This window comes from Rattus norvegicus, chromosome 12, assembly GCF_036323735.1.
Source record: "Rattus norvegicus strain BN/NHsdMcwi chromosome 12, GRCr8, whole genome shotgun sequence".
Lineage (NCBI taxonomy): Eukaryota > Metazoa > Chordata > Mammalia > Rodentia > Muridae > Rattus > Rattus norvegicus.
This window is the reverse complement of record NC_086030.1, coordinates 25,680,333-25,690,525: the sequence shown is the minus strand read 5'-3', so window position 1 is coordinate 25,690,525 and position 10,193 is coordinate 25,680,333. Positions and strand designations below refer to the sequence as shown.

Genomic DNA, 10,193 nt, shown 5'->3' with positions numbered 1-10,193 from the left:
GCATAGCCAGGGCTACATGGAGAAAACTCTGTCTCAAAACAAAGAAGAAAAAAATCAGAAAAGAAAAAGTGACTAAAGCTAGTGTAGATATGCCGTGTGTATCTGTGGTCATAAACAATTTAACTGGGGTAAAGGTGTTTGCTGCCAAGCCTGACCTTCAGTCCTTGGACCTACAAGGTGGAAGGAGAGAACGAACTCCTGAAAGTTGTCCTCTGGCTATCATTGTACAGTGGCTCATGTGTGGTCCTCCCTCCCACCCCCCCCCCCGCATTATATAGATAAACGTAATTTTAAAAAATCATAGTCTGACTCAAAACAAAACAGAACAAAATGGACTGGAGCTATATTGTTGGAGGGGACTTGTCCAGTTCCCATGAGGGGCATGAGTTTTATCCCCCCCCCCCCGCCCCACATACACACACAGAGTAAATACTGCATGGTGTCCCAGCCCTTGAGAGGTGGGAGGGATGGGAAAGCAGGAGGACCACAAGTTCAAGGTCCTCCTGTTCTACACAGCAAGTTCAAGGCCAGTATGTGCTACATATCTGGAAAGGGGGGATTGCAACCTGCTTTGTTGCATTTGTTTCTTTGTTCCCCATTATCCATTCATCTGTGATAGGTTGGCGATTTCCCAAAACACATATACTAGGAGTGGGGGAGTGCCGGGCAAGGCTCTGGGGAGATTGTGCAAAGCTTGCCCAGCCCCTGCATCATTGGGTTTTATCCACTGAGGCTGAGCCATTTCTAGCCACTATTGAAACTTTGGAAGCCAGTCAGGAGACGCACAGGTGGCCCATTTATCTCGAATTCCTTTACTTGGTGCTAAACGTTACGGCAAGCGTTTTTCCCCCTTCTTCTTCTCTTTTCTTTCCGATGCACTTCAAAGCAAAACCGTAGATGTGTCTTCGTTGCTTTGAGAAGTACGAGCCGTCTTTTCAAGCCGTCTTTTACCGTGTGCTGTCTCTGAAAAAAGATGACTCTGTCATAAACCACTGGGTATGAAGCAGAGCGACTCATGCCAACGGCTCTTGCCTGTGCGGAGGGTTCAAAGTCAAAAACAGAACAATCACAACAAAAGCAAAGGAATGTTCTGGCTTTAGGGCAGGATGTGTGTGTGTGTGTGTGTGTGTGTGTGTGTGTGTGTGTGTGTGTGTGTTTAGACCACGTACTCCCCCCCCCCCCACTCTCCTCAGAAAAGTATGTAGCATTGTACAATCTGTGACGGTTTAGTTGTCTGTGTACATTGTCTTTCTTTTCTCTCCCTCTCTTCTCTCTGCCTCTTCCTTCCCCTCCCCTCCCTCTCCTTCTCTTCCTTCCTCCGCCCTTCCTCTTTTCCATTTTCTTCCCTTCCCCTCGGCACATTTGCATGTGTGCACACTCTCACACACTCGTGAATTAAATAAATTCACATAAACAAACAACACTTTTGCCATGAGAAGCGGCTCATGCTTAGAATCCCAGAATTCCACAGACAGGGTCGGGGGTGGGAGGGGGTGGGGGTGAGGAGTGGGGGTGGGGTGCTTACAAATTAGTGGCCAGCTAGGGCTACCTAGGGAAAGCCCTATAGAGGCATGCTATGCTTGCAGATACTCGGGTGGGAGCCTTTAGTAGCCTTTTGTAGGACTGCTGTCTGCAATTTACGTTAAAATGCATTAGAACAAAAACTAAAATGGATTTTGGCTGGCGGGATGTGCAGCTTGTAATAAAAACATCATACAAGGTTAATGGTGGGATTTAGGAAGGGCATTATTAGCTCAAGTCAGCTGTGTGCTTCTAAATTTTCATAAAGTGTGGGAATAAGTTTCTGCTAGCTAATATATATATCCAGTAACAGAAATTTTGGACGGTATGGAACGGCGTAGCTGTAAATCTACATCCTGCAAGACAGTCATATTTCTTCGTTGTTTCTTTCTTTCCTTCTTTCTGTCTCCCTTTCTCCTCCCTCCTCGCTTCTCATTCTCCTTTTTACCTTTTGGGAAGGATCTAGTACATAGCCCAGGTTGGCAATCCTCCTGTCTCTGTCTCCTGCGCTCTGGGATTACAGGCCTGGACCACCCTTCCTTTCCTCCTTCCATCCCTTCTTCCTTCCCTTCCTTCCTTCCCAATGCTTCTTTCTTCCCATTCCCTTTCTCTTCTCTTTCTCCCTCCCTCCTCCTCCCCTTCCTCCTCCTCCTTTTCTTCTTTTTGTTTTTCAGGCAGGATCTTAGTATATAGCCCAGGCTAGCCTCACACTTGTGGCAATCCTTTGCTTCCCCAAATTCTGGGATTACAGACATGCACTACCACATCCACTTAGAAAGCTTCCTCCCTCCCTCCCTTATTCCCTCCACCTTCCCTCTTCCCCTTCTGCCCCGTTCCGGCCTCCCTCTCTCCTGGGCCTCACACAGTCAAGACCTTCATCCCCTAAAGATGTTCTTATAGTCGAATATACCATTGAGATCCCATTTCTGCCCATCGGGTTCACCACCTCCCAATTCTCAGGAAAAATGAGCTTCCTTCCTCTGTCCCTAACCTGCAGTCCTCCAGGCAGGGGTGGGGTGAGGGACATCAGAACAATACGGAGAAACTGAACCTTACCATCTCATTTGCCCTGCTTTCCCAGAGTGGTGGCAGCTAGGTTGGATCCCCAATTCTGCAGGTACTCTGGGAGGACCTTGGGTAGATCCACACAGCACTCGAGAGCCTCAGTTTCCCCATCTGTAAAGCGAACACGGTGCTTTCTATTTCCCAGGGGTGGCTGTGGGTGGTGAGACAAGACCCACCAGGATGTGTGCCCCCGAGCCAGACCCTTCAAGTGGTGAGCAGCACTGGCCTGCCCTCACCCCAGTCTCCTCAAGGAGGTCGCCTGGACTCGCAGACTTGGCGCAGCTCCATCGCCGTACAACTCTCTTCCCTGGAGCCCGAGTGGAATGTTTTCTCTTCCCTCCTCCTCCTCCTTTTCCTGTGACCGTGTCTGCAGGACTCCTCTGCTATCCTGGGCTCCCCAGAGATCAGCTTTAACCCTCTCTCCCTGTCTGTCTCCCACCCTGCAGCCCACCGGGCTGTTTCCAATTTGGAATCCATACATCTTGTCTCTCAGATCATAGCCGCCTCTTAGATGGGGCTAATGAGGATTTAAGGGCCCGGAGCCCTGGACCTCCCCAAACTGAGATAAATCCTGCCTCTGTTCAGACAGGGGGCCTCCAGCCAGGCATTCAATCCCCTCCTCCAGGCTGGCCGGGGAGGCGCCTGGGGAGCCCCCTTCTGGCAGGCGGCGGGGGCCTCCCAGCTTCTCGTCGGGAGACAGGAAGAGACTGTTTCTCAAAGGCCCAAAAGAGGGTCCCACAACTCGGTGGCCCAGAGCGGTAGAACTTATAAAAAAGGCTGGTTATTGCCTTTTAAAACGGAAGTTAGTTATATCTATGTGTTTGTGCACATGTGTGGGGTGTGCTTTGCTCACTAGGGGACAGAGTTTGGCATGCAGTGTCTTCTTCAGTTATCTCCATGGATCTCTAACACATTTCTTCGTTGTTTCTTTCTTTCCTTCTTTCTGTCTCCCTTTCTCCTCCCTCCTCGCTTCTCATTCTCCTTTTTACCTTTTGGGAAGGATCTAGTACATAGCCCAGGTTGGCAATCCTCCTGTCTCTGTCTCCTGCGCTCTGGGATTACAGGCCTGGACCACCCTTCCCTTCCTCCCTCCTTCCCTTCTTCCTTCCCTTCCTTCCTTCCCAATGCTTCTTTCTTCCCATTCCCTTTCTCTTCTCTTTCTCCCTCCCTCCTCCTCCCCTTCCTCCTCCTCCTTTTCTTCTTTTTGTTTTTCAGGCAGGATCTTAGTATATAGCCCAGGCTAGCCTCACACTTGTGGCAATCCACTGGAGTTTGCCGGCTCCTCTGAAATGCATACCAGAGAGCGCCTAGGATCCTCGGGTCTCCATGCTCCAGGGCTGGTGTTTCGGATGTGCCAGGCTTTTTATGTAGGCGCTAGAGATCTAAACTCAGGTCTTGTGCTTTTGTAACAAACATTTTATCCACCGAGCCATTTCCCCCCTTTATTTTTATTCATTGATCGATTATTCGTTTCGTTTTGAGACAGGATTTCTCTGTGTAGTCCTACTTGCCCTGGAACTCACAGGGGTCCTCGTGCCTCTGCCTCCTGAATCAAAGGCTCGCGCCCCCTCCACTCCCGAAGGCCACCTCCTCCCGCCCCTGTGTCAGTTGTTTGTTTTTGAGACAAGGTCTCACTGTGTAGCCCTGGCTGACCTGGAACTCACTATTGTAGACCAGGCTGGCCTTGAACTTGGCAGGCTGGGAACTCCAGCGCTTCTCTGTCAGCTGGAGTCACAAGTGTGCATGATCAGTCCAGAGGGCCCTTTTTAAGGATGCTGTGTCCTCTGAAGCCCTGGGAACAAGCTTGGGGAGAGAAGAGCTTATGCAAGTCAGCTCCATGCTAGGAATGAGGGGAGGAAGCGTATCCAGTTCTCCACACACACACACGGGGGGGGGGTTCCAGGTATAAGACAGGTACCACCCCAACTCTATATGTAATACGCGTGTGAGTCTAGGGAAGACCCGACCTAGCTGTGCTGATGGGAAGGAAGGCTTCCTGGAGGAGGCAACTTTGTTCTGGGCTCCCCAGTATGTGACAAGGCCCTAACCACAGGAATAGTTAAAAGCCAGGCGTCCTAGAGGACACTGTAATAATTCCAGGCGCACTCAGGAGTCGGAGACAGGAGGATTTTCTTAAGTTCTGGCATAAGCTATATAGTAAGGCCCTGTCTCAAATTATTTTGGAAAAAGAAACTAAAAGAAAACAAAAAAGGTTTGCATCCTAAACCAGAAAACTTTTTTTTTTTTTAAGCTCAGGCTTATGTAATTCAGGCTGCCTTCAACTCCATCATGATTATTCAACTGAGGGTGACATTGGACTCCAGAGTCTCCTGCCTCCACCTTCCCCAGAGCTGTCACAGAACCCCAGGACTTCGTGCTTATCAGGCAAGCTCTCAGCCAACTGAGCCACATCCTCAGCCCCTGACCGGTGTTTCTTTGGTGACTTTATTCCCCCTACCCAAGGTGGGCGCAATGGCTTGAGAGAATGGGAATCTCTAAGAAGACCTGGAGAGGCCAAGCTTCAGTCAATGCCCTGTTTCCTCTGAGCACCCACACTTCCTCTGAGCACCCACACTTCCTCTGAGCACCCACACTTCCTCTGAGCACCCATACTTCCTCTGAGCACCCATACTTCCCTGTAGAACTCTTTAATCTTTCACCCCTCCCCCACATTAAGTCCCTGCTGCCGGCTGTGGACTTAATAATTTCCACCCCATTTATTTACAAACTTACAATTCATTTAGGCTTAGCAGAACTTTCTGCACATCTAGGCGATGAAACCAAGCTGAGGTGGAGACATTTTTCCCTCCCAGCAAAGGGCTCTCCCGCTTCAAACACACATACAAGGGCTGGTGGGTGAGATGGCTCAGTGGGTAAAGGAGCTTGCCACCAAGCCTGCTGACCTAAGTTCGATCCCTGGAACACACATGGTTGAAGGAAAAAAACTGACCCCTAGAGTTTGTCCTCTGACATCCACAGGCAGGCTTTGGCACAGGCTCTCCCTACCCCTACTCCCACAAAATAAACGAATAAAATTTAAAAACCCTCTAAACAGCAAAGAAACAACATCAACAAGGAAGCAAAACAATAGTAAACCCAGGATCCTGGTCTCCCCGTACACACATGTAACTGACAGGCTGAGGCAGGAGGATCATGAGTTCAAGGTCAGCCTGGGCTTCATAGGGAGCCTTGGCCTCGAACAGACTAGATGCAAAGTCTAGGGGAGATGGGAGTTCACTTGGGCTATCCCTGAATGCTCCCTCTCATCCCGGGGACCTGGACCTGTCCAGCCCCACCCTGGTGGTCTTCTTTCTGCCATATGTTTAGAGGAGCCTTGATTAGGGAAACTTTCATCACAGTGTTCTACGGAAGCCATGGGAGCTAAGGAAAGTTATGGTGTAAGAAAAGCGTCGCTGCTTTTCCTCTTGTGGGAATGCTTTGTCATCTTTCCAGGTGACGGTAGTGGCCCCGACTTCCTCTTGAACCGGCATCCGCAAGGGCAGGGATAGTTCTGGATTGCTTTTGGAGTCAACTCTTTGCTCAGGATTTGGGAATACTTTAGGTCCTCAATCAATATTCCAAGGCTTGGATTCCGCAGAACCCTATGACTGTGGCACCCATTCAGCTAAAATAGCCACAAGTCCGGATCAGGCTTAGGGGGAGGTGGCCTGGCTCCAGGAGAGTATAGAGTGCAAAGAAAAGCATCGTGGGGGGCCGTTTGGGGTCGTCCCGGGGCGCTTAACCTTGGCTTTCTCTGCTGGCTGAGCTGCGGCTCCTTACTCCAGGGCCTCGGGCTGCGCGCCCGGGAAGAGGAGGAGGCGTCTACCGTCTGCACCCATCACCTGAGCTGCACCGGGCGGGGAGGATAACAATTATTGGGAGAGGTTTAAAAAAAAAAATCATTATCAAATAACTACAGCTTGCAAAAGTTGGAGAGTGGGAAGGAAAATGCGGACCGGATCGCTGCAGGATCGCGCGGCTGCTGGAGCCGCGCCGCGCCGCGCCGCGGTAGCCGATCTGGAAGGAGAAACATCTGCAACGCATTTGTGCGAGGCTCACCTTTGAGACCTCGCGGCTGGAAGGAGGCGCTGAGTTCGCGTGAAAGGAAAATCGCTCCAAGAAGGTTTTCTTAGGGGGACCCTGACCCGCGCGGGCTGACGAGGCCGGGAAGTTGGGGAAGAGCGCCCCCTGTCAGGAGCACGAAGAGCCTTGAACACCGAAAGCCACCGTCTCAGCCTCAGTTTCCCAGTCTTTCTTTCCCCCTCCTCCTTCCCCCTAACCCTCATGTAGCCTAGGATGACCTATAACTAGAACTCACTGTATAGATGATCTTGAATTTCGGATTCGCCTGGCCCCATCGCCTGAGTACTGAGATTACAAATGTGTCGCCATGCCTGCTTTGTTTGTTTTGTTTGTTTGTTTGTTTGTTTGTTTGTTTGTTTTTTGGGGGGTAGGGGGACTGCCTAGGAATCGGACCCAAGACAGAGCTTGCTAGACAAGCTTAAGCTCTCTACCCCTAAGCTAGGTACCCAGCCCTTGTTTTGTTTATGTGAGACGGCATCTCAATAGCCCATGCTTGCTATATAGCTGAGTCTGGCCTTGAACACTTCCCCTTCCTCAATCTGCCAAATTCTGGGATTGCAAGACTGGTTTCAGCCATCTATGAGTGGGAGTTAATGTTAATTTCACCAAACAGTTCTTGTGATGAATTACAATACCACTTTTAAAGAAAAATCTTAAAAACTTTGTATGTCAAAGGATAAAAAAAAGGGGGAAACTTTTTTTCCTGATAAAATAGGAGTGGCTTTAAATTTTTTTTTCTTTTGACAGCTTCGTAAGACACTGTGATCAGCCAACCCCTTACTACCCTTTCGTCTCCAACACCCTGCTTTTCTGTTCCCCCTCCCTCCCACCCTCATGCTCCTCTTTTATGCCTCCCACGCAAGCAGTCACAGCTGCTACGTGTTCATGACTGCAAGGGTCATGTGGCAGTCGACCACATGCTTCACCCTCATTCTGCTCTTTCCTTCCCTCCTTCCAGATGTTCCCCGGGCCTTGGAGTGGTGACACAGTCTCTGGGTTGGGACTGGGCATTCAGGAGCCACTGTTTTCATCCCTTTGACCAGTCGAGTCCCCTCCTTAACCACTGCCCACTCAAGAAGTCCTTCTCTGATCAAGGCTGAGGGCTTCCCTCGTCTGTGGGTGTCCCCCCAAATCAAGGTTTCTCTGCGTAGCCCTGGCTGTCCTAGAACTCACTCTGTAGACCAGGCTGGCCTGCTTCTGCCTCCCGAGTGCTGGGTTTAAAGGCCCCTGCCACCACTACTCAGTTTAGTCTGTGGGTAAAACCAACAAACGTTTAGAAAACAGTCTAGGATCGTGGAGATGGCTCCATTACTAAAGCACCGTATGCTACTCCTGAAGACCTGGGTTAGCTCTCTAAGAACCACAGGACAGAGGAAAGGAATGACTTCTTCTGGCTGTCACAACTTGTGCCTTGGGTGTCCTCACACACAAAATAAAAAAGTGCAATAAAAAAAAATTAACAATACAAGGCGGTTTGTGAGATCATTTGACACATGGCTAGGAGCTCCCCGCTCGGGCCTGGCCTTCCTAGCCGCAGGCTTTTTCACCAGTTCTGCATGGCAGGCAGGCCTTCCTTCCCCTGGAGTCGGTCTCAGATCCAATCCTAAAGATAGAATCTTATCTGTAGCCGAGGCTGGCCTTGAACTATCCAAAAATCCTTTTGTCTCTCTGCTTCCTGAGTGCTAGGATCACAGGGAGGTACCAATGTGTGCAATATATTCTTCTTCCTTCTCCCTCCTTCCTTCCCTTCCTCCATCCTATAAGGTCTCATGTAGCCCAGGCTGGCCTCAAACTCACTATTTGGCCAAGGCATGCATCATTGCTCTGGGTTTGGGTGAAAACCCAAGAGTTCCTTGGAAGCTCCGTTGGCAGAGCGCTTGCCTAGCATTCAGGAAGCCCTGGGTTCCACCCAGCTCCGCCTAAACCAGGAATAGTACTGCATGCCTGTAGTCCCAACACTCAGGAGGAAAAGACAGGAGCTGCGTCAGAAGTTCAAGGCCAGTCTTCAAGATGCAGAAGGTTTGAGACAAGCCTGGGCTACATAAGACACCCCTCTTCCCCCAAAAGAGCCTAGAGTTTCTAATTCAGGGACCAGGGCAAGCCCTTCAACCTGCTGAACAAGGGTGACCCACAAGGAGCCTCATGGTCTCACAGCAGCTCACTGCCGGTTCTCACAGTGGGAGAAGATCTAGCAGAGCCCAATTAATTTTCAGTGGCTGAAATGGTCGTTTGGAAGAGCAAGGTTGAGGTTGGCTGAACAACTGTACATGCCTTTGGTTGAACACTGTCCGGTCTGAGGAGATAAGAGGGCCAGCTGCTGTGTAGGAATCAGGAGGTAACCTAAGGATCTCCATCCAGGTTGGAGGTGGGGGAAGAACCCCCGAGGGCATGGCATACCAGCTTGTATTGTTGCCACCCACCCATGTTTTGCCTTTTTTTCTGTTTTCCCCAGATGCTGTGTTGGTACCAACTGTCACCAAAAGGCCCAGCCCCCAAAGCCCCCAAGAACCGAAAGATAAGAGACATCTTCAGAAAGGGAAGGGAGATGAAAACCTCACAGGAAGCCAAGTGGGCAAACCGTCACTTGAGCCGAAGTGAGAACTGCCTCTCTTTTCCAGCCAAGGGTGAATTTGGTATCCCTAGGGTCAGGTGGGGTCACAGAGGGCAGTACTCTGGGTCTTCATTCTTGCAGAGAAGTTTTGGGGGCTGGGGCTATCATTTAGTGGTAGAATGTGTGCCTTGTATGTGCAAAGCCCTTGTATATTCAAGTCCCAACATCCCAAATAAAAACCAAAACTGTTGCTGGCATCTGGTGGTTCAAGGTTATTTTCCCAACTACTTGAGTGGAGCCAGGAAGTAGGGGCGCATGGCTTTAATCCCGGCACTCAGGAGGCAGAGGCAGGCTGATCTCTGTAAGTTCGAAACCAGCCGCCTGTCTTCAGAGTAAGTTCCAGGACAGCCAGGGCTATACAGAGAAAACAAACAAACAAACAAACAAACAAACAAACAAACAAACCCCACAACTACTTAGGCAGATGAGACAGGAAGATACATGAGTTCAAAGTTAGGCTGGGCTATATAGGAACACAAGGGCCAGCTTGAGTAATTTAGTGAGACCCTGTCTCAAAATAAAAACTAGGGGTTGGGGATTTAGCTCAGTGGTAGAGCGCTTGCCTAGGAAGCGCAAGGCCCTGGGTTCAGTCCCCAGCTCCGGAAAAAATAAATAAATAAATAAATAAAAACTAAAGGGAGGGTTGAAAATAGCTTTGTGGTAGGGTTCTTGCATACAATTTGCCAATGGGAGGGTGGGGGCGTGGCTCTGTGATAAGCACTTGCCCACAATCCCCCAGTGAGGGGCTGGGGGCGTGGCTCAGTGGTAGAGCCCCGCCTAGAATCCCCCAGTGAGGGGCTGGGGGCATGGCTCATTGGTAGAGCATCTATGTGGACCTCCACCCTATTTTTTTGAGACAGGGTCTCTCACTGAACCTGGAGCTCACCAATTTAGTTAGAAAAGTTGGCCATCG

General features: G+C 50.1%; 1 long non-coding RNA gene across 1 annotated transcript; it reads right to left on the bottom strand.

The window, feature by feature from the left end:
* Positions 1–413: 413 nt before the first annotated feature.
* Positions 414–7,488, bottom strand: LOC120095912 (uncharacterized). The gene is made up of 3 exons (XR_005491884.2): positions 6,330–7,488; positions 2,578–2,697; positions 414–963 (listed from the first exon to the last, which is right to left on the bottom strand). It is a non-coding gene; the product is annotated as an uncharacterized LOC120095912 (long non-coding RNA).
* Between the last annotated feature and the right edge of the window lie 2,705 nt (positions 7,489–10,193).